This window comes from Lissotriton vulgaris, chromosome 4_1 (genome assembly GCF_964263255.1).
Source record: "Lissotriton vulgaris chromosome 4_1, aLisVul1.2, whole genome shotgun sequence".
Classification (NCBI taxonomy): domain Eukaryota; kingdom Metazoa; phylum Chordata; class Amphibia; order Caudata; family Salamandridae; genus Lissotriton; species Lissotriton vulgaris.
The window spans coordinates 265,368,234-265,393,785 of NC_141691.1; positions in this window are offsets into that span (position 1 = coordinate 265,368,234).

Sequence of the window (25,552 nt, forward strand, 5' to 3'; positions counted from 1 at the left end):
ATAATTGTGAGTTTTCATTAACTGTACAATAAACAGATCTTAAATCTTAAAAAAAAAAAAATACCCAGTGTTTAATCTGTAAAGGCACATGGAGATCAGACCCAGATCGGATCCTGTGATTCTGGACAAATCACTTAATCTCCTGTGCCTACCAAAAACGAATGTGTCCTAGTGTTATGTAACTGGTGCTCGTGTAAAGCGCCTCAATACCTACAATGTTACATTAAACACAAAATGCTAACAATGTTTAAATAATCTAAACGTAGCTCTTGAACAACTGTAGCTAGACTCTGGTGCAGCAGGCGCCTGGTCATATCCGTACCAACTACAAACACTCTTGCTTTTGTCTCTTAAGGGCACACGCCTTTGGGCCCTGATCACATCTATTCCCTCTACCACAATTGACTGCCTAAGTCAGTGCCTTCACCCCATCAAGCAGGACCGGACTGGATACTGGGCAGTTTGAAATGCTTTTGAGCTGGGGGCTGATTTTGTTCACGGAGACCTGCGTGTGCTAAACGAAATTTGTTTTGCTTTAATTATTTCTAAGCACACGCAGGTCTCCATGAACGAAATCAGCCCCCACTGCAGTGAAATCAGCCCCCAGGTCGGCAGCATTCCAAACTGCCCGATAGTCATTCCGGCCCCTTTCTCAAGTCACTCCAGTGCCCACTCTTCGCTTACCTCTAATTCTGCAACACTAGTGGCACTCTTGCTCTTCTCTTATCGCAATGGTGCCACTCTTGTTTGGCTCATCTCATCGGTGTCACTCACTGGTCTCTCATCGCATCAGTGCACACTGTTGTTCATTGAACATTACACCAGTGTCCACTGTAAGCCTCTCATCACGTCACTGTTTATTTGACTCTACAGATATTATACCACTGCCTACTCATGCTGGGTCTTTGTGTCACCAGGGCGGGTCAATGACTGGTCCTGCTTAGTACACAACGTTGTCTATTTCCGGGTTACTGTGAAAGCTGCCAAAATGCTTTGAATGTGAGTCAAACACAATGTTATAATAACAAAGATGATGGGCATTTCGGAAGGACTGTACCACAAGTAGTGCTAAATAGTACATGCGTATCGCATGTCAAGGACGACAAAAAAAGGGGAAGACTGTGTAAGCAGACTAAGCAAGTTGTCTCTGCTGCGCAGTGCCTGTACCAGTCTCTAACACCCCCACCGAGATGACAGCGGCTGTAACTGTACAATGGTACATGCCGGCCCCTGACTTTCATTGCTACTTCATGAACAACAGTCAGCGAAGAGAACCACGGCCAAATTCATGGCACCAAGACGAGCAGCGACACCAGCCTGCAAAGGCGGGAGCAGGGGGCTGATTTTACTGTGGTGGGGGCTGATTTCGTTCATGGAGACCTGCGTGTGCTTCAAAATAATTAAAGCAAAACAAATTTTGTTTAGTACACGCAGGTATCCATGAACAAAATCAACCCCCAGCTCAGCAGCATTCCAAACTGCCCAGGAATTTGGCTGTGTCATTTCAGGCCAAGACGCTTCGGTGAGGCTCTCAATTCTGCCGGATGCAGAGTTGGCTGGGTTTATGCCTTGTTTCTGTTCACTCGCCCAATTAAAACAAGCATTTGCAATGCAATAGGTCTCGCATGTACGCGAGATTGAGCCATTGGCCTTGTAAATTACATTGCCTTTGATTTATGCTTTGTTTTTTAAAATATAAAAAGGAGGACATGTCATTTACAATGCCAATAGCTTAAATTTGCGTAAATGCGAGACCTGGTGCATTGCAAATGCTTGTTTTAATTGATGACGCCAAACACAGACTATAATTAAAGAGGAATACTTCAATAGAGTCCCCTTCCCAGTACTACATTGAGTATGATAGATAGTAACTATAAAGTTTTCTTCCTGCGGTCTTTACACATTTTAATGTTTCTTCCTAAAAAGATATGCACTCTTTGGGGCAAGTGAGACCACCCATCAGCTAGGACTATTACACCTTAGCTACACTAGCCGGCGAAGGATCCCCAATTTTGATTGGACAAAGAAGGATGGGAGGTCATCACACCACACCAAATTTTGATACCTTAGTGTTGAATATTAATTTTACCGTTCCTGCCCATCAATATATTTTCACATGACATCTTTATTTCACCCAACAATGGAGAATTTCAACATTGAATACATTGTAATATAACAGGCACAATTTAGCTTCCTCTGGCAGGGTTAAGGGTCAACTTCCCAGGCGCATCTTGGCTGTGAATGGCTTAGCAAAAGCAGCAGTGCAAACTTCTCGCATGTGAGAACATAGAGCAGCCATATTAATACTAGTGCGCAGAAGAGACAGATTCCCTCCAAAGCAAATACGTCATGTCACGTGAGTGTGGCAGACGCATGCACAGTAGAAACCCTTGCTTAGCAGCAGACATTTTAGATGCAAGCGTATTACAGTTAGTAAAACACATACGCAAGGTTCTCTTGGACACCCATTTAGAATCGTGTAATGTAATATTAATAAGACAGAACATGTTGATTAGTGATTTTAAGGTTATTCGAGGTTCATGAATACAGCCAGTTGCTTCACGTCCGAATCCTTGCTCCATCAATCCCCTCTTAATGAAACAGATGCCAACTTCTCACAATTCACCCAACTCAATTTCTTCAAACGTTCTTCTCGGATTTTTCTCATTATTTAAATGATAGGTCTTCATTTTCTTATATATTTTCCCATTGAATTCTTCAAGTTCCATTTCATTGCAGTTTCTTTTCTTTCCTCTTTCACTTCTGTATATCTCTTTCTGTGTTTACGACATTTGCCACAAATCATTATACCAAAAATTAGTAGTGCTATTTCCACCATTGGCATCAGTATTTTACCTACAAAACGTGTTCCTACATTAGAAAGCCAACTACCTATAGAGGAGAGACCATCAGTAAGTCTCACTATCAACCTCCTGTGGTTTAAGCTATTTTTCCAGATTAGTAATATTCCTCACACACCTCTTTATTTAAAAACCTTTGTCAGGTATGTAAGTGCAACAATGTTGCGCTTTCAACATTCTACAGACTCAGCCTTCTTTTGCCAATAAGGTATCAAGAGCAAGTCGATTTTGTAACACCATTGATCTGATCGCAAACAATTCGGTATTGACCATTAAGAAACCTCCAGCAGTGTCAGTCGATCCACTACTGTTGACAATTTGCAGATCCTGTGTGTATTTAGAGCCACTCCGATTGTTGGTATCAATGCACTAAATATATCACCTACTATCTCAATAACACTAGCTCTTTTGCTACATGTTAGTCCATTAGTTTCTTCATTGTTTTCAGTGATTTTATCCACATGATATATCTTTGGGAAAACTATTCAAAAATAACAGCTCCCATAACAGTGATCTGGCAATTTGTAATAAGCCTTCTTTCCACATATAAAATAAATTCCAGGAAACACTGGTTCAGTTCCATCTTTGAAACCCCAACCCCCAATTACCTTATATTTGTGTTCACATTCACTGGAACCAATGAATATATTGTTATAATAACTAGTTCTTTCTCTGTGTCCGCTTCTTTTCGAAATCCAGCAATGTAGTAGCATGGGTCTTGCCATTTAAGGTGTACCCCATATTTTCAGCCCATCTAGGAATTTTCTGATTCTTATTGTTTGCCTTTCTTTGGAAATTCTCTCTCCTTTTCTCAACCATATTTAAAAATATTGTTTCTTTTTCTTGTAATAAGCATGTTAAATTATTCTTGTGTGCTTCAGCTATATGTATTGTACCTATTGTTATAAAATATTCACCCATATAACTTGTTACATTACTTTTAGTATGTACAGGATTCAGGTTACTACGTATAGGGAGTTCAGAAAATATCACAACTGAATTAGAATAGTAATACTGCAAAGGTCCTTTCTTATAAAATAAGCTAGCTAAACCACTACATGAAATTCCATATGTTAGGGGCAAATAGTGATAGGTCACACCTTCGGCTACTGAAGTAGGTAACTTCATACAAACATAACAATCTTCTATTTCCATAGCTTCTACATAGTGTACTAATAGGTTTGCAAATACATTTAAGTGAGTTCTGTTTTTAATTCCATTATAATGTAGTCCTTCCTCATCTTATGCTTCTAAGTTTACTTTCTGTTGTCTAATGCGTTCTTGTGTATCTATTTTTCTAGGTGTATTCATTGTTTGTTGCTCATCTGTATCTACTAGTGGTTGCTTATAAGTATCATTCTTCATGTCTCTACTCATTATGTAAGGAATCGTTATTGTCAGTCCTAGCCATACCATAAGTACTATTGCTATACTGCATGCACATACTCTACAGCATGTTTTTAAACAATTTCTGTTCGGTCTTCTATTAACAGTACGATCGGCCATTTCTGACTAAGGAGATTGAACCCCTCTTTGTAACTTTTACACAGCCTTTTTTACCCTGTGAAGATTTCAGGTTGGTCTCACTTCTTCATCAGTTTGATCAGCAATCAATTCCACTTCACTTTCGTCACTTATTTCCAAGTTTTCAAAATCTTCCAATACTATGTAGGTCCACTTAGGGCATTTGTATTTATTATTCAGCCTCTTCAATCGTGGACTTCTCCTTCTTGGTTGTATCACAGGTTGATCAGCTTGACTTGGTATTTCATTCACTTGCTCATGTGCTTCATTAATTGTCTTTAAACGTAGTTACAGTCTATTGACAAACCTAGGCCACTTGTCTCCTTTTAGATGGCACTGTGCTTTGGCCCTCTTCCAACGCTCTCTTATTTTCATTCAGTTGCGGCACATCTATTTCAATGCTGTCTTCTGTATCCCTCTCTATATGACTAGGTCCAGGTCTTATTTCTGATTCTTCTGCCTGGTTACTAATCTGGCCTGGTTCAGGTATTGGCGGAATTTGACTTTGGTTTGATTCACCTTCTTCTTCCTGAACACAATTTTCTACTCCTGTCTGGTCCTGATCGGGCTCTTTAATCTCTTGGTTTTCTTCCGCCTGAGCTCTCGCCCTAGTACCTGCACGTCTCTTTTCGGATTCTGGAGTTCTAGGTTGGGTGTCAATTTTCTGAGCATCCTTTTTTTTCCCCATCTGGTCCTCCTCAGAATCACTTTTGATTAGTATTTCTGTGATCTGAGTACCTTCTTCTGTTCCTGTCTCATCCTCACTATTACTCTGACTGTCTAAATAAACTTGTCGTCTGGTTCTCACATATACTGCAGGTATGTTGACCACTGGAGTCCAATCATCCTGACTGGTGCTCGGTTGTTCTTCTTCAGCTACTTCAGGATCGATGTTTTGAGACCCTTCAGCTGCACAACCTTCAGCTTCGTCTTCCTCAGGTTCTGTCACTCTTTTCGTCTGACTAGCATGAATCCAGTGTGGAACTCCTGCACACTTTACAGCTGTAGTGGTTACTAAAATTACTTGACGTGGGGTTCCCCCCCTTGGTGCAAGACAAGATTTTCGAGTGTTTTTCTTTAACACTACCCAGTCACCTGGATTCAGGTCATCTGCTGGAGGTGCTTGTCTGGCAACAGCGTCTTTCCCAACCTGGTGAAAGATAGAACGCACTTGGTCAGCCAGTTCTTTGCAGTACTCCAGTACTAAATCATCAGATATACTTATCAGCTTATGTCCTGGCACCAATGCTTGCCTCATTGCTCTTCCCATCAATATCTCATGTGGACTCAAGCTGGTGTTCCGATCTGGAATTCTACTGAGTACCATCAGAACTAGAGGTAAAGCATCAGGCCACTCCAATCGGGTAGACTCATACATCTTTCCCAATATTGACTTGATTGTGCCATTCAGTTGTTCTACCACTCCAGAAGCCTCTGGACAGTATGAACAGTGCAGCTTTTGCTCAATTTGGAATGCTTCACAGATTAGACCAATTATTTCATTTTTAAAATGGCAGCCTTGGTCTGATTCAATTGTTACTGGAAAACCGAAACGTGGTATAAGCTCTCTGAGTAGAAGTTTGGCTACAGTGATGCTATCATTCCTACGTGTGGGGTACGCTTCCACCCATTTCGAAAAGAGGCAGACAATGACAAGAATGTATTTTAGTCCTCGACAAGGGGGTAACTAAATAAAATCAATCTGCAATTGTATAAAGGGGCCTTCTGCCTTTCCAATTTTCCCTGGCAACACTACAGTTTTCTTTCCAGGATTCATTTGCTGGCATATTAAACATCTATGGCAAAGCGCCTCTGCTATGTTCCTGAACTTTGCATTGAACCATGACTGCTTGAACAATCTTTAGAAAAGGGGGTGGTGATGAACAGAGTGTCTGAATTAAGCAGACCACTCTTACCCAGTCCAAAGATCAGGGCTTGATCCATCACCATTATTTAGCTCACTGCACCATCCCAGCTCTGGACCTGGCTATATGCAAATTAGTCTGTCCCTGGCCCAGTGCATCATGGAAGCAGGGCAGACCAAACTACCAAGCCAATTCTTCACCAGAAAGGAGACAAGCTTCCGGGGACTGGTTTCTGGCATTTTAGCCGTCGTGGGCCCGGCTTGCTTGAATCGTGATGGGGCAGTGAGCAAGGGACTCATGTCTGAGTATACCCTGCCACACCTATAGTGGCCAAAAACGATTCAGAAAAGGGGGTGGTGATGAACAGAGTGTCTGAATTAAGCAGACCACTCTTACCCAGTCCAAAGATCAGGGCTTGATCCATCACCGTTATTTAGCTCACTGCACCATCCCATCTCAGAACCTGGCTATATGCAAATTAGTCTGTCCCTGGCCCAGTGCATCATGGGAACAGGGCAGACCAAACAACCAAGCCAATTCTTCACCAGAAAGGAGACAAGCTTCCGGGGACCGGTTTCTGGCATTTCAGCCGTCGTCGGCCCGGCTTGCTTGAATCCTAATGGTGCAGTGAGCAAGGGAATCATGTCTGAGTATACCCTGCCATACCTATAGTGGCCAAAAACGATTCAGAAAAGGGGGTGGTGATGAACAGAGTGTCTGAATTAAGCAGACCACTCTTGCCCAGTCCAAAGATCAGGGCTTGATCCATCACCGTTATTTAGCTCACTGCACCATACCAGCTCAGAACCTGGCTATATGCAAATTCATCTGTCCCTGGCCCAGTGCATCATGGGAACAGGGCAGACCAAACTACCAAGCCAATTCTTCACCAGAAAGGAGACAAGCTTCCGGGGACTGGTTTCTGGCATTTCAGCCGTCGTCGGCCCGACTTGCTTGAATCCTGATGGTGCAGTGAGCAAGGGACTGATGTCTGAGTATACCCTGCCACACCTATAGTGGCCAAAAACGATTCAGAAAAGGGGGTGTTGATGAACAGAGTGTCTGAATTAAGTAGACCACTCTTACCCAGTCCAAAGATCAGGGCTTGATCCATCACCGTTATTTAGCTCACTGCACCATCCCAGCTCAGAGCCTGGCTATATGCAAATTAGTCTGTCCCTGGCCCAGTGCATCATGGGAACAGGGCAGACCAAACTACCAAGCCAATTCTTCACCAGAAAGGAGACAAGCTTCCGGGGACCGGTTTCTGGCATTTCAGCCGTCGTCGGCCCGGCTTGCTTGAATCCTGATGGTGCAGTGAGCAAGGGACTCATGTCTGAGTATACCCAGCCACACCTATAGTGGCCAAAAACGATTCAGAAAGGGGGTGGTGATGAACAGAGTGTCTGAATTAAGCAGACCACTCTTACCTAGTCCAAAGATCAGGGCCTGGTCCATCAGCGTATTTAGCTCACTGCACTATCCCAGCTCAGAACCTGGCTATATGCAAATTAGTCTGTCCCTGGCCCAGTGCATCATGGGAACAGGGCAGACCAAACTACCAAGCCAATTCTTCACCAGAAAGGAGACAAGCTTCCGGGGACCGGTTTCTGGCATTTCAGCCGTCGTCAGCCCGGCTTGCTTGAATCCTGATGGTGCAGTGAGCAAGGGACTCATGTCTGAGTATACCCTGCCACACCTATAGTGGCCAAAAATGATTCAGAAAAGGGGGTGGTGATGAACAGAGTGTCTGAATTAAGCAGACCACTCTTACCCAGTCCAAAGATTAGGGCTTGATCCATCACCGTTATTTAGCTCACTGCACCATCCCAGCTCAGAACCTGGCTTTATGCAAATTAGTCTGTCCCTGGCCCAGCGCATCATGGGAACAGGGCAGACCAAACTACCAAGCAAATTCTTCACCAGAAAGGAGACAAGCTTCCGGGGACCGGTTGTCCACCATAAGCGTGGAAGGGTATACTCAGATGTGAGTCCCTTGCTCATTGCACCATCAGGATTCAAGCAAGCCGGGCCGACGACGGCTGAAATGCCAGAAACCGGTCCCCGGAAGCTTGTTTCCTTCCCAGTTTAAGAATTGGCTTGGTAGTTTGGTTTGCCCTGTTCCCATCATGCACTGGGACAGGAACAGACTAATTTGCATATAGCCAGGTTCTGAGCTGGGATGGTGCAGTGAGCTAAAAAACGGTGTTGGATCTAGCCCTGATCTCTTGACTGGGTGAGAGTATGCTGCTTAATTCAGAAACTCTGTCCATCACCACCCCTTGTTGTTAAATATTTTGTCCACCATAACCGTGGAAGGGTATACTCAGATGTGAGTCCCTTGTTCATTGCACCATCAGGATTCAAGCAAGCCGGGCCGACGACGGCTGAAATGCCAGAAACCGGTCCCCGGAAGCTTGTTTCCTTCCCAGTTTAAGAATTGGCTTGGTAGTTTGGTTTGCCCTGTTCCCATCATGCACTGGGATAGGAACAGACTAATTTGTTTATAGCCAGGTTCTGAGCTGGGATGGTGCAGTGAGCTAAAAAACGATGTTGGATCTAGCCCTGATCTCTTGACTGGGTGAGAGTATTCTGCTTAATTCAGAAACTCTGTCCATCACCACCCCTTATTGTTAAATATGAACAATCTTATCATGGCATCCAGCTCCAAATGAGAATCTCCGTGACACATCCTAGCCATGGGAGCAAGCATACAGTCTGGTAACACAGGCTTACCATCAAGGTGCACAATGACACCATCTTCAGCCCTTCTCTGACAACCTATCTTTCTCCATTCTTCCTTTTCATTTGGTTCTGCTCCATTCTGCAAGTCCATCACTTCCTCCCATGTATCCACACCATCAAGCAATATACGTTGGCAGCTGTTTCCTCCTGCTTCAATTTTCTTGTTTACAGATATTTAAAATTTTGCACAATGTTGGGCTGTTGGTCAGCGTATCGTTTACCAGCTCTCACTTTGTCATTTCCATATTGGGGTGCAGCACATTTGACCACAGCCACTGCCTTTGGCAGTTGGATTGCTTCAAGTAAATCTTTTACATATTGACCATTTTTAATTGGAGTACCTGAAGAAGTCAGAAACTCCCTTTGCATCCAAAGTTGGCCAAAGTCATGCACAACCTCGTAACCATACTGGCTATCAGTAAAAATGGTTACTCTCCAATTTTTCCCAAATGTTCAAGCTTTTGTCAATTTCACCAATTTGGCTACTTGTGCAGACTTGACTCCAGGTAAGTAGGATGCTTCAACTGGACCCCACAAGGTACACACTGCGTAGGCAGCACTAAGACCTCCTTCCTCATGTCTCATACATGAGCCATCTACAAATAGCTCATATTCAGAATCAATTAATGGCTCGTCTCTTATGTCAGGACTTGATTTAGTACTTTACTCTGTTAAGTCGATACAATCATGCTCGACTTCTCCTTTTACTTCTGCAAAGTGTGAATCAGGTAACAGTGTTGCTGGATTCAGAATATTACACCTAGCAATGGTTACATTTCCTGCACCTATAAGGATTCGCTAATACCTAGTTAGCCGACTAGGTGTTAAATACTGGGTTTTCGTTCTTGTCAGTAATTTCACAACTGCATGTTGAACATACACAGTTACGCGATGTCCCATAATAATGGACTCACTTTGCTCAAGACTCATGCAAGTTGCAGCTACTGCTTTTAGACATCCTGGCAATGCAGATGCCACTGGATCCAGTGTGGAAGAAAAATATGCCACAGGACGTCTCATTAAACCATGGACTTGGGTCAAAACTGAAAGTGCACAATTGTCTTGTGTATAACAAACAAGTGTAAATATTTTGAATAATCAGGCATCCCTAGTGCTGGAGCTGTACACAGGCACTCACGTAATTTCAAAAAAGAAGTCATACTTTCATCATCCCATTCTACTGGGTCTTTTGCGCTCTTCTTTGTCATTTGTATCAATGGTTTTGCTACAACTGCAAAACCCACAATCCACTGTCTGCAGTATCCAACAACTCCAAGAAAATTTCAGATTTCTTTTTGAGTTTGCGGTAGATTCATGTTTTTAATTATTCTGATTCTTTCTGAAGTAACTCTGCTAACACCTCTCTCTATCTGGTGCCCTAAGTATTTCACTGATGTGGTGCAAAACTGCAGCTTTTCAGGTGACACCTTATGCCCTCCTTCACCTAGGTGATTTAGTAAAGCAATGGTATCAACAACACAGTCATTTCGAGATTTAGATGCCACCAGTAGGTCATCTATATACTGAACCAGCACTGAGTGCCCAGGTAACACTAAGGACTCAAGGCACTTTTTCAAAATCTGATCAAAGATCGAGAGGCTCTCTGTGTACCCCTGAGGGACACGATTCCAGACATAAACATGACTGTTGAATTCAAAAGTAAAAAGAAATTTGCTATCTGGATGTAATGGAATTACAATGAACCATCCAGCTTCCCACGGTATCTGATACAGAATCACCGCAGGGTTGGGCACAACTGGACGGTATGGGACAACAATTTTATTAATTGTACGACCCTGTATTTACCGCTCGGTTTCCTAATGCCAATTATGGGCAAATTAAATGGACTGCTCATTATATCTTGTAAAATGGCAGTTTTAACCAAGCACTTTATTTCTGCTGCAACTCCTGCTTTTATTTCCTGGCTCATTTTATACTGTCGGGTATTTGGGTAAACTGCACCTTCTTTTACTGTCACTTTTAATGGGTCTACATTTGCCAGTAATCCTACATCTTTTCCTGTGAAGGCCCACACAATAGGATTCACAGTATGCTGTAATTCACTTGGGAGGTTTTCTAAAGTCAGCTTTTTATTTTCAGTCTCTTGTTTAGCCAGCATTAATTTATAAATGCCATCTTCATCTGGTGTTTTAATTTCTACACCACTTGGCGAGCAAAAGATTGTGCAATTCATTTTACACAGCAAATCCCTGCCTAACAGATTTACTGGGCTAGAATCGCATACGACAAATCTATGCATTTCTTTGAAATAACCTATTTTAACTTCCATCGGTTTTGTAACTGTGGAACTAATTTATTTATTAGAAACGCCCACTACTTGCCTCGCTTCTCCCGAGAGGGGTAGGTTTGGTACGTCTGCTGTTCTCACAGTAGAGTGGTAGCACCAGTGTCCAATAGAAAGGTGACATAATTTCCTTCAACCTTTCCTTCAATGTATGGACCTGACTGATCTACCGGCAAGGATGCACCAAGTACGCACTCCTCGTCCTCCCCTCTCAGGCACCATCAGTGTACGTCTTCATTGAGAAACGTGTCACTTGAAAGAAATTGTGATGTTGCTCTGTTTCTTCCATCACTTCCTTCCCAATTAACTGTTTCCGGACTATAGCTTGTTTTTTTTCCCAGGATCTGGCATAGGTGCAAGGGGCAACTGGGCTTGTATTACCTGCTGCTTCTGTTTCCGTGGCACCTCATTCTGCGTCTGTGGATTTAAATCGTTAGTGGAGACATTACCATTTTGTACTTCCTTACACTCATTTCTCCAATGCCCCAACTTACCGCACCTGTGACAGGGAAACTTCTTCTTTGCTTCTTCTCTATTAAACTTTCCTCTGGGCCTACCCCCATTTCCCTCACCTTGTGTCTTGTTATTGTTTGCTTGGCTTAACTGTTGTTCCTGTTGCTCTGCTAACTTTTCTTGTGCCCACATTACCTTTTCCTTTAACTCTGATCGTTTAGGGTCAAGTTCGTCCTCACAATATTTTGTAGATTTAAGGATTTCATCGATTGGTTTAGCCTGCCAACAAATTTTGTGGTCTTTAATCCCATGAGAAATTTCTGGCCTTAATCCTGACACAATTGATAGATGAACTGCGTCATATCCTTTATATCAATGTTGTCTAAGCCGCAATACTGTTTAAAAACTTGTAATTTAATTAATTAGGGAGGCGATTAACATACAGCGAGAGACCTTTGTGATACTAAGGGAACTCACACAGCGGGGTGGGAAAATTTCTATGAGTGATCAACCAGACTGTGACTCTTTCCAAAGTTTCTTTCTTCAGAAAGTACAGGATATCATTACCGATATCAATGCACGGCCAGTTACAACTATGCTGCCCAGTCTGGTGGCTCAGGTGCCGTCTAGGACTATGAAAAGTTTTCCTCCCATCGACGACAAGCGCTTAGCGGAACTTGTTGGACAAATCAAATCAGGCTCTAACACAGATCCATGCCCCCCAAGAATTTTTAAAATGGCCTTGCCAGGCATCCAGCCCCAGGTGCTGAGTCTACTGAACAACTCACTTGAAGCAGACTATCTCCCAACTCAGATGAAGGAAGCTAGGGTCTCCCCACTTTTAAAGAAAGCAGGAACGGGCACGAAGGCTTTAAAAAACTATTGGCCTATCTCGCAGCTACCATTCCTGAGTAAGATCCTAGAAAAACACGTCCTGGGCACATTATCCGGTCATCTGGAGGAACACCATCTCCTTCATGCCAGGCAGGCTGGGTTTCGGCCCCAACACAGCACAGAACTAGTCATGGCCTCGGTCGCCGACGAGCTGAGAGTCAGGGCAGACAATAAACAGCCATGCGCCCTGATTCTTTTAGACTTGTCGGCGGCTTTGATACGGTCAGCCATACCATCTTGCTGGACCGTATCGCGAAGCTGGGGATCACAGGCCAGGTGCTTAAGTGGCTGGAATCCTTCCTGTCAGGACGAACTTAGAGGGAGCACCTGGGAGACCAGTTGTCTGGGATTAGTGATGTGACATGGGGTGTTCCCCAGGGGTCAGCACTATCCCCCTTGCTCTTTAATATTTATTTACAACCGCTGGTGGAGGAGCTTATGCTTAGGAATTGCGAAATCTTCAATTACGCAGACGATACTCAGCTATTGGTTCAGCTCGAAGACACCAAAGAGGCCCAGGAATCAGTGAGGAACCTGCTCAGTTTCATGGTCAACTGGATGACTAACAATCTGTTGAAAGTGAATGCTGATAAAATGGAGGTGCTGGTGATCAGCAACCGAGGGAATCCCTGGGGTGACCTGTATTGGCCCCCAGAGTTAGGAACTACTCCATCTCTTGGGATGGTGGTAAAAAGCCTGGCTCTGAGGATCAACGCAGACCTCTCGATGGCCCCTCAAGTTTCAGCTGTGGTTGGCTCTTGCACAGGTGTGTTGAGGCAATTACGAAAGCTAGTCCCCATCTTATCAGCCTCCACCCTGCAATCGATCGTATCTGCCACAGTTATCTCAAGACTCGACTGTGGCAATGCCTTATATCTCGGCTTGCCACAGAAGCTGTTGAGGAAGCTGCAGGTAGTACAGAACGACGCACCAAGGCTGATCTACTCCCTGCCCAGAAATTTGCACGCAACCCCCCTGCTCCAGAAGCTGCACTGACTACTGGTAAAATTCAGAGTTCAGTTTAAGTGTCTCTGTGTGGCCCATAAGGCACTCTTTGGGAAAGCCCCAGAGTACATTAGACAACGTCTGAAGAGATATGTTCCTGGTAGATCTCTGCACTCAGGAAAAACTTTCAATTTGATTCAACCCAGGTTTAAGCTAAAAACCAGAGGAGGTAGGGCCCTGTCTGTGCTTCTCCCGCAATTGTGGAATGAGCTCCCGGCCACTCTGAAGGAAGAATCACAGCTACTACCCTTCAGAAAAAAACTGAAAACCCACCTATTCAGAAAGGCAATGACTCCTGCTTAATTGGGGGGACAGCAGAGGGTATGGGGTAACAGTGTGTTATGTTCTTCTGCTAAGCGCTTAGAGACCGGCGGTGATAGGCGCTATATAAACAATTTATAACATAACATAACATAACGTAACAGTCATTCATATTATGCATGCACAGAGTCACTTTTATTCTGAGTTGTTTTATCTATCCTAGTCCTAGTCCAATCAGTTTCCTTTGCAGACACCTTTCCTTTGAGGTAGAGTATTACCTGGTTATGTTTTTTATTACCTCATCGAAAGGTGCCCCTGTCTATAGGTCTCTAGGGTACTCATCACTAGGCCAGTCAACAGCAATTTTACATTCTGTCCACAGATTCACTGGCACGACAAAGTCAAATAACCCATCTAAATCTTTCAGAAGGCATTTTGAAACTTTCAAAAACCTCTCAACTTGTCTGTACCACTCTACAGGCTTTTCACAAAGTTTTGGGAAATCATTTGTAAATGACAAAATATCCTTTCGGGACCATGGGACATGTACATAACCTCCACCTGGCACTTCTCTCATGGGACCCAACCTTTCCACCTTTTCTGCTTCTTTTAATACATATTCAGAAGCAATTTGTTTAGATTGAACCTCTTCTTTTTTCTTTGCCCATCTAGTTTTCCATTTTTCTAATTCACCCCATTTTTGCAAAAAGTCATCAGCTCCTTGATTTGTACCTTTTTCCCTGACACATTCATGTTTTCCGGATCTTTGTCAGAAAATTCAACTCTATATGGTTTCTGTAATACTTTAGATTTGCCAATGTCAATTCCCATACTAGCTGCTGTGTCCATTGATTTTTCATGAAACACCTTGGTATTTCAAGTAATACTTTTACATATAAATAACAATTCATCTTCACTAAATGTATTTAATCTGTCCAATCCCACATTTCCAGCCATCATTTGCTCCAATTCAACTCTTAATCTATATATATCCAATTGCTTTGGCTGTGATTTTGGTTTCTCTATTTCTCATGTCCATCCATCTATTTCTTCTGGGGTTACTACCGTGGCACTTCTTGTACCTGAGTTTGTCTCCATTTGTACTCGAATTTACAGGAGTGGTTTTCCTAATCAAACTAATGTCTGGTTCTCTTATTGGTAAATCCTTTAAAAAGATTACTGATTCACATTCACTTGCCTGATCGTCTATTATCAAAGGTTCATTTCTTGGCTGTACTACCTATGTAGTCAAAACAGGGGTTTTAGGACTAGCTTGTTTGTCACCATACAAAGGAACTACTGGGCCAATAGTTACCGGTATTGTCAGGGCTTCGGGACTTGTATTTAATTGGGAAATCTTCTGAATTAATTCCCTTCTCTGTTTATTTAATGCTTCTCTTTCTCTATCCTGTAATGCCTTTTCCATTGAAGTCTCATGTACCACTTGCGGAATCAGAGGTGGTTTCATAAACGGAGCATTTGGATTTACTGTGCTTGGTTCCTCATTATAAGGTAGTAGATTTTTCATTAATAAATCCTCCAAATAATCATCATCTGACTCACCACTAGTCATTAAATGTTTTGTTTTCTCAGTCCTTTTACTTCCAGTAGGTTCCTCTAAAGTCAATACAGGATATAGTCCCTCCACTATAATGTTTTGTCGCTGTTGTTTCATTTGTTTATCTCTAGTTTCTCGTGGGTACTTAGGGTAGAAGTTTCTCAACCCTTTGTCACTTCTAGGTCTGTCCCGCTCAAAAGCTTCAATCTCCCATTCTTCTAGTGCCTCATATTGCGTTAGTCTAGGTCGAGAATTTAAGTCATTCATTTGTGTCCTTAAATTAAATAAAACTCTTCCATTGAAAGTGCCATATTGGGGAAATGCCAAAACTCTGTCATCTTTAGTATATTCCACCAAATTCTCTAACCATATACAAGTGTGGTAGCCCTTGTCAAACATCATGTATGATGCAGGCGTATTCGGTGGTGGAATAATAATTCCTTCTCTAGTTTTAATTGGTTTATCCTTTTGTAAAGAAATTCTTAACTCTTTTGACAAACGACATTTTCTTTCACCTCTGTACATAGTATAAGGTCTGCCTCTTATCATCTGTTCTTTAGCAAAACCTAAATATTTCCTAACAGGTCTGTGTCTGTCAAGTGAACCTATGTGCCACATATATTTTTTACCGGATTTTGAAATTTTCCAGTTACACTCAATTGTTTTCCTAAAGAGCTTCCAATACCAGGGTGTTTCTTATATTTCTTTAACCAATCAACAATGTTGTTTCAAATAACAATAACCAATGATTGCGCGTCTTTTCTCGAGAGACGAGTTCCCACGCTCCTGGGCTCACCCCTCCTTTACAATTACTACCGCAGCTACACACCCACTGTCTCAACCAATACCAGCGTGGCTCTGAGTGACCTCAGTGCAGCACCCCGATCGACTCCCTCCTTTGCAATTTAATACGAATACCGTTTTCTTTTTCTCTTTAAAGTGCAGATTTTATTATTCAACAATGTAAAAACATTCGCCACCGTACCTGAGTGACTAATTCAAAGGAAAGATACATTTCACTCACTAGGACTAAATCTCTTCCGCTTACTCTTCATATACTACGAGTAGCTCCCTTCCGTCTACCCTTCTCACAAGCATTAGAGAACCTGCTACTCCTTCAGACTTATCCACTCCGGGATATACTAAGGCCAAAGCTTCACCACCCCTTTGCTATCAATCAAGCTCAGAACAACCTGCTACTCCTTCCGTGTGACCCTTTCTAGGTGATATCACAAAAGAAGTTTTGCCATCGTACTCTTTGCTATAATTTATTCACACATTTATACAGAAAACCCTAAATAGTGCTTCCAGTTTTACTTAACCAGGCACTAATTTCCTCTAGGTAAGTGACCTCACTGCAGTGTGGCTTCCATTTACCACCCGCTATTCTGCCCCTGGGGATTCCAGACAAAAAATAGAACAGGTAGGCTGGTACCTGTAACCTATTGGATCAGGGAGTTAGTTTGAAGATAGATAAATATACAATAATGTTTGTACGCATATAATAACCACAGACTCTGGAAGGTTTTAAACTCTTTATGTAAATTTCTTAAATGGTCATGGTCCAAAGATTAAACACCACACAACTCTCAATAATGAAAATCAGAACCAGGATGTAACTATTCAAAAGATGCATTAAACTGATTTCGATCATTTAGCAATAAGGGAAGGTAAGAAAAGGGAACATGCTATATAATCAAACAATTTGAGAAGTAATTTAAAGGGAGGGCAAGAAAAAGGAACATGCTAAGTAATCGAAAACAAATTAGTAATTTTCTCAAAGGGGAAGGTAAGAAAAGGAACATGCAACAAAATAGAAGGGGGTTCCCCAGTGGGATAGTTAGGATGTTGGCAGGAGGAAAGGGGGAAATAAACAGCTAAATAGAACAAAAATACCCTGCCAAGGTTGATTTATAGGTCCCGGGAGTGTGGTATTGGGTTCCCAAGGCCTACATGCTCCGCAGAAATACCCATACACTGAAAGAACTGTTGGCACGGAAACTGAAAAGTACAAAAGACAAGTTTATTAAGACCCCATGGGGTGGTGGTACATTCCTACAGCACCCTTCGGCAATGCAAGAAGTATCACACCGATCGTTGGTGCGAGTCCTTCTTTTATACAATTTACAGGTAATAAAAAGGTAGGATGTACAAAGTTTACAGAGTTTAAGTACATATATGGTCATTTTTGGAACACAGCCAACTCATGGGAGGGGTTACAACTCCACTGGTCAGTTTTGGCGGAACATTCCTGAGGGGTGACTGGTCAGCGGGAACTGCGCATGTACAGGCTTGACCGTTACTAAAAATAGCCTGTTGCTGGGAAAACTCGAGTGGTCAGCGGCACGGACAAAGGACTAAAGGGCATGCTGACCACGAGGCCGCTCATTCCCTAAAATGGCCGCCGTAACATACAAAATGGCGTTTTCGAATAAGGCCAAGTTAAGGGAAATAACGTGTAGCAAAGCTAAGCGCTAACCCAGCCATCGTCAAATTACGACAGGAGGAGGATCCTAATAATGAGGGAGGTGGTGACACAAAGCTACGTAGCAGAGTCAATAGTACATCACACAACTTCAATACATCTTTTTATGAAGATAGAGTTGATTTATTAATAAGGCAGTGGTTCATATATGAATCCATGTGCAGACTTTAGAACAATTGTGCAATAGTGGATTAAACATTAAATATAAAGCAGGTCACAGTTAGACTTCATAGAGAACAATACATTTATTCACGTCCCAAACACTTCCACAGTCATTCATTAAATACACACTCACTTTCACACTAACTCACTACAATAATACAATCATACACATAAAATCATGCAGGTACATTATAGCCTGCAGAAACAGATTTTAAAGCTGCTTGGACTAAAGTAACATGGAGGCAAAACAATGTGGGCAAGATAATTTAACAGCGGCTACACTAGAGGCCATCCATGTAGATCACGCCAACGCGCGTTTCGATACGGAGCTTATTTATCCTGCACCTTCATCAGGGCGACGAGGACCAGGGGGTGAGGACATCCCCATCTCTCCTCCTGATATTTATTTATTTCAAAATGGCCGCCTCTATGTATCTGATCCCTTTATACACACTGTGGGACCTTGAAAAAATCCCTATTTTGCGACAATTTAATTTCGGATTGATTCCTGACTTACTCTGAGATGGCCTACCCTGCGCCTCGGACGTTATTTAGTACCCAACGGCATTAATCATGACTAGAGCCCCCTATGTCCGAACCCCGCATCTGACTCCCTACCTGTTCCAAGATGGCCGCCGTGCTGATTCTGCTTTACCCCCCAAAGTGAGTGTTTGTTTAATGAATGACTGTGGAAGTGTGTGGGACGTGAATAAATGTATTGTTCTCTATGAAGTCTAACTGTGACCTGCTTTATATTTAGTGTTTAATCCACTATTGCACAATTGTTCTAAAGTCTGCACATGGATTCCTATATGAACCAATGCCTTATTAATAAATCAACTCTATCTTCATAAAAAGATGTATTGAAGTTGTGTGATGTACTATTGACTCTGATACGTAGCTTTGTGTCACCACCTCCCTCATTATTAGGGTCCCCCTCCCGGGACCTATACATCAACCTTGGCAGGGTATTTTTGTTCTATTTAGCAGCAAGAAAAGGAACATGCTAATCAAATGATTTTTCTCAACGATAATAACCATAGGGTGGGTAAGAAAAGGGAACATATATGTATATATATATATATAATCAAAACTCTCACGTCAAGGGAGGGTAAAGAGAAGGAACAAGATATACAATAACAAACCCACACAGATTTTATATTAAACTAGAATGGTGTGATGACCAACCCTGGCCACGGGTCAGGTGAAAGACAAGAGAACCCCAAAAGTTGCAGTTGCCAGTAGGCCAGCAGGTGCAGATTAGAATCAGGACAGAGAAAACCAGATTTGGATCAGGACAGGACCACCAAAGGTTAAGACCGGCACCCACAGTTCAGTTGCAATGCCTGCGCTCCTCCCTCTCTGCCGCTGATAGCCAAAACCCCGATTGGGTTATCAATTTCACCCACAAAGTGCTTCGCCAGCATCACAGCTTCCCGGACCCCGATTGGGACATGAAATCTTCTGACAGAGTGCTTAACAGCCCCTCTGCTCTCTATCACCTATTGAGGGCGTTGGGTCAGTGACAGGTCAGATATTCAGAGAAGTCGGACAAATTAACTAGCTAAGTCTACTCTAGTTATACTATTTTCCAGGTCAGTGTACCACCATCCAATGTTGCAAGTGTTAGGATCCCCAATTTTGATTGGACAAAGAAGGAGGAGAGGTCATCACACCACACCAAATTTTGATACCTCAGTGTTGAATATTAATTTTACTGTTCCCGCCCATTAATATATCAGACCACTCTTACCCAGTCCAAAGATCCGGGCTTGATCCATCACCGTTTTTCAGCTCACTGCACCATCCCAGCTCAGAACTTGGCTATGTGCAAATTAGTCTGACCCTGGCCCAGTGCATCATGGGAACAGGGCAGACCAAACTACCAAGCCGATTCTTATACTGGGAAGGAAACAAGCTACCGGGGACCGGTTTCTGGCATTTCAGCCGTCTTCGGCCCGGCTTGCTTGAATCCTGATGGTGCAATGAGCTAGGGACTCACATCTGAGTATACCCTTCCACGCTTATGGTGGACAAAAATGATTCAGAGAAGGGGGTGATGATGAACAGAGTGTCTGAATTAAGCAGACCACTCTTACCCAGTCCAAAGATCCGGGCTTGATCCATCACCGTTTGTCAGCTCACTGCACCATCCCAGCTCAGAACTTGGCTATATGCAAATTAGTCTGACCCTGGCCCAGTGCATCATGGGAACAGGGCAGACCAAACTACCAAGCCAATTCTTATACTGGGAAGGAAACAAGCTACCGGGGACCGGTTTCTGGCATTTCAGCCGTCTTCGGCCCGGCTTGCTTGAATCCTGATGGTGCAATGAGCTAGGGACTCACATCTGAGTATACCCTTCCACGCTTATGGTGGACAAAAATGATTCAGAGAAGGGGGTGGTGATGAACAGAGTGTCTGAATTAAGCAGACCACTCTTACCCAGTCCAAAGATCCGGGCCGTTTTTCAGCTCATTGCACCATCCCAGCTCAGAACTTGGCTATATGCAAATTAGTCTGTCCCTGGGCCCAGTGCATCATGGGAACAGGGCAGACCAAACTACCAAGCCAATTCTTCACCAGAAAGGAGACAAGCTTCCGGGGACCGGTTTCTGGCATTTTCTAAATCGTTTTTGGCCACTATAGGTGTGGCAGGGTATACTCAGACATGAGTCCCTTTCTCACCGCTCCATCAGGATTCAAGCAAGCCGGGCCGAAGAAGGCTGAAATGCCAGAAACCGGTCCCCGGTAGCTTGTCTCCTTTCTGGTGAAGAATTGGCTTGGTAGTTTAGTCTGCCCTGTTCCCATGATGCACTGGGCCAGGGACAGAATGATTTGCATATAGCCAGGTTCTGAGCTGGGATGGGGCAGTGAGATAAATAACGGTGATGGATCAAGCCCTGATCTTTGGACTGGGTAAGAGTGGTCTGTTTAACTCAGACACTCTGTTCATCACCACCCCCTTTTCTAAATCGTTTTTGGCCACTATAGGTGTGGCAGGGTATACTCAGACATGAGTCCCTTTCTCACTGCTCCATCAGGATTCAAGCAAGCCGGGCCGAAGAAGGCTGAAATGTCAGAAACCGGTCCCCGGTAGCTTGTCTCCTTTCTGGTGAAGAATTGGCTTGGTAGTTAAGTCTGCCCTGTTCCCATGATGCACTGGGCCAGGGACAGACTGATTTGCATATAGCCAGGTTCTGAGCTGGGATGGGGCAGTGAGATAAATAACGGTGATGGATCAAGCCCTGATCTTTGGACTGGGTAAGAGTGGTCTGTTTAACTCAGACACTCTGTTCATCACCACCCCCTTTTCTAAATCGTTTTTGGCCACTATAGGTGTGGCAGAGTATACTCAGACATGAGTCCCTTTCTCACTGCTCCATCAGGATTCAAGCAAGCCGGGCCGAAGAAGGCTGAAATGCCAGAAACCGGTCCCCGGTAGCTTGTCTCCTTTCTGGTGAAGAATTGGCTTGGTAGTTTAGTCTGCCCTGTTCCCATGATGCACTGGGCCAGGGACAGACTGATTTGCATATAGCCAGGTTCTGAGCTGGGATGGGGCAGTGAGATTTATAACGGTGATGGATCAAGCCCTAATCTTTGGACTGGGTAAGAGTGGTCTGTTTAACTCAGATACTCTGTTCATCACCACCCCCTTTTCTAAATCGTTTTTGGCCACTATAGGTGTGGAAGGGTATACTCAGACATGAGTCCCTTTCTCACTGCTCCATCAGGATTCAAGCAAGACGGGCCGAAGAAGGCTGAAATGCCAGAAACCGGTCCCCGGTAGCTTGTCTCCTTTCTGGTGAAGAATTGGCTTGGTAGTTTAGTCTGCCCTGTTCCCATGATGCACTGGGCCAGGGACAGACTGATTTGCATATAGCCAGGTTCTGAGCTGGGATGGGGCAGTGAGATAAATAACGGTGATGGATCAAGCCCTGATCTTTGGACTGGGTAAGAGTGGTCTGTTTAACTCAGACACTCTGTTCATCACCACCCCCTTTTCTAAATCGTTTTTGGCCACTATAGGTGTGGCAGGGTATACTCAGACATGAGTCCCTTTCTCACTGCTCCATCAGGATTCAAGCAAGCCGGGCCGAAGAAGGCTGAAATGCCAGAAACCGGTCCCCGGTAGCTTGTCTCCTTTCTGGTGAAGAATTGGCTTGGTAGTTTAGTCTGCCCTGTTCCCATGATGCACTGGGCCAGGGACAGACTGATTTGCATATAGCAGGTTCTGAGCTGGGATGGGGCAGCGAGATAAATAACGGTGATGGATCAAGCCCTGATCTTTGGACTGGGTAAGAGTGGTCTGTTTAACTCAGACACTCTGTTCATCACCACCCCCATTTCTAAATCGTTTTTGGCCACTATAGGTGTGGCAGGGTATACTCAGACATGAGTCCCTTTCTCACTGCTCCATCAGGATTCAAGCAAGCCGGGCCGAAGAAGGCTGTAATGCCAGAAACCGGTCCCCGTTAGCTTGTCTCCTTTCTGGTGAAGAATTGGCTTGGTAGTTTAGTCTGCCCTGTTCCCATGATGCACTGGGCCAGGGACAGACTGATTTGCATATAGCCAGGTTCTGAGCTGGGATGGGGCAGTGAGATAAATAACGGTGATGGATCAAGCCCTGATCTTTGGACTGGGTAAGAGTGGTCTGTTTAACTCAGACACTCTGTTCATCACCACCCCCTTTTCTAAATCGTTTTTGGCCACTATAGGTGTGGCAGGGTATACTCAGACATGAGTCCCTTTCTCACTGCTCCATCAGGATTCAAGCAAGCCGGGCCGAAGAAGGCTGAAATGCCAGAAACCGGTCCCCGGTAGCTTGTCTCCTTTCTGGTGAAGAATTGGATTGGTAGTTTAGTCCGCCCTGTTCCCATGATGCACTGGGCCAGGGACAGACTGATTTGCATATAGCCAGGTTCTGAGCTGGGATGGGGCAGTGAGATAAATAACGGTGATGGATCAAGCCCTGATCTTTGGACTGGGTAAGAGTGGTCTGTTTAACTCAGACACTCTGTTCATCACCACCCCCTTTTCTAAATCGTTTTTGGCCACTATAGGTGTGGCAGGGTATACTCAGACATGAGTCCCTTTCTCACTGCTCCATCAGGATTCAAGCAAGCCGGGCCGAAGAAGGCTGAAATGCCAGAAACCGGTCCCCGGTAGCTTGTCTCCTTTCTGGTGAAGAATTGGCTTGGTAGTTTAGTCTGCCCTGTTCCCATGATGCACTGGGCCAGGGACAGACTGATTTGCATATCGCCAGGTTCTGAGCTGGGATGGGGCAGTGAGATAAATAACGGTGATGGATCAAGCCCTGATCTTTGGACTGGGTAAGAGTGGTCTGTTTAACTCAGACACTCTGTTCATCACCACCCCCTTTTCTAAATCGTTTCCTGGATTTACAGGCATGGCTATGCTAATAATCTGTGCCAAATACAAGCAGCAAATAAGCAGTGTTCTGCATTGGCGACAAAAGCTCAAACTTATCAAGCGATGGATGGATGGATGAATAGATGGATGGATGGATCGAAGGATCGATCCATCTGTGGAAGCTTTGCTACCAGAGTTCATTAGTGTATTATTAAGGCAGGCAAAAAAGGCAAGCTTGTAGAGGTTCATGGTCCACCTGGGATTACGGCTCAGAAGTTTATAATCAAAACTCATAGTAGATATGGTTCTTCAGGTGTGTAGTGCTTCCAAGCAGCATCAGAGAAGAACACAAAGATAAAAGAAGGTAGACTATTGAGCCTTGGATCAATCCTAATCCAGATAGTGGTGTAATGTCAAGGCATGTAGGAAGTTGTAGGTCCTGGAAATTTGAACCTGCTTAACCTTCTGCATTCACTGTGAGCATGTCTCTCTCATGCTCCATTCACAGTACTCTGCCACCACACCACTCCTGAGGAAGCCTGTCAGATGTGTCAACCAGAAGGAGAGCTAGTGAACAAATAGGGACATTCTTTCATGTGGCTTCGGTGGGCAATTCAGTGTGTTCCTGTGTTTCATGTGTCTGCCCAAACTTGAATCTGAGCTTGACATGAATTTATTGGTTCCTGCAATGACTGGTTTAAGTTTGTAATCATATTTAAATTGCTGGCATCAAGATAATTAGTTGATATAGAATGTGGCACGTAGATATAGAATGCAGCAAGCATCTGAAGCTGGTTCTGCCATATGACTGGAACTAGTATTTAGGTAATCATTCAGGAGGTATACACTGCCAATCCGGGGAAGGCATAGGTATGGTCTGAATTTAATTATCACCGTCTATGTCATGGAATGTGTTAAGGTGGAATGTTTTCTCCTAATGGCATTCCGATGCTGACAGAACATGTCAGTGGAGAAATATAATTTATTACTCCATGCATTTACCCATCAATATAAACACAGTGTGATATTAATATTAGCTTGTGAGTGCTGTATTAAACAAAATACTACTGGTTGGGATGTATTACCTATAGTGAAAGCTACATTTGACCCTTGACCCTGTCTTCAGGCAGGTCGCTTCCCACGCCGCGCAGCTCCACCTGACTTCGCCTGTGATCCTGTGCTCCCGCTCCCGCTGCTGACTCATTCTGTGGGTGCTCGAGGCCCGCCTCTACCCGCAGCTAGCACCTGCTACTCATCCCTGTTGGCCAGTGGGCCTTAGGTTTGTTATTACCACTTGTTTTGTGCCCCCAGTATCCTTTTGTGACCGCTTGTATTTGTGTCCCAGTTGTACTATGACCGCTGGCATTTGTGACCGTATTGCCTCTGTTTTAAGCTGTTTTCCTGTTACCATGCCTTAGGCTTGTTTCTTTCTTCCTGCCCATTCCCGCCGCTGAGTCCCTGCAGCCCCGCCCCCCGTCCCAATTGACTTCCTCCCCCCTTCCAGCTGCTCCTCCCTCCCACCTCCCCTTCTTATGGCAGCTGCTGTGCAGCCGCGCCGCTGGCACGCCAAAGGCAAGCCCGTCTGCGCCCGTCCGCGCCTGGACCGCACCTAGCGCCAGAACCCCTGGACCCCGAAGAAGCCACAACACCAGACTGCACTACGACTCGAGCACCCTCCACTCACTCAACCCGGGACGAGATCACTCCTGCTACCGGGCCACCCTGAAGCGCACCCAAGGGCCCTTAACCTGCCGGTACTGCAGCTTCATCAGCATCTGGCCCGCCAAACCATCAACCAGAGAACCCAACCATCTCCGATGCATCCTCCTCAACACCCGCTCCGCTCACAAGCACGCCATCAAACTCTGGGACCTCCTAGTCTCAACGACCCCCGATGTCGCCTTCCTGACGGACACCTGGCTGAACACCACCTTGGCACCAGACAATGCCATAGCCATCCCTGAAGGCTACAAGATCTCCCACAGAGACCGCACCAACGGAGTGGGAGGTGGAATTGCCATCATCCATAAGGACACTCTCAGACTCTCAACCAACACCGAC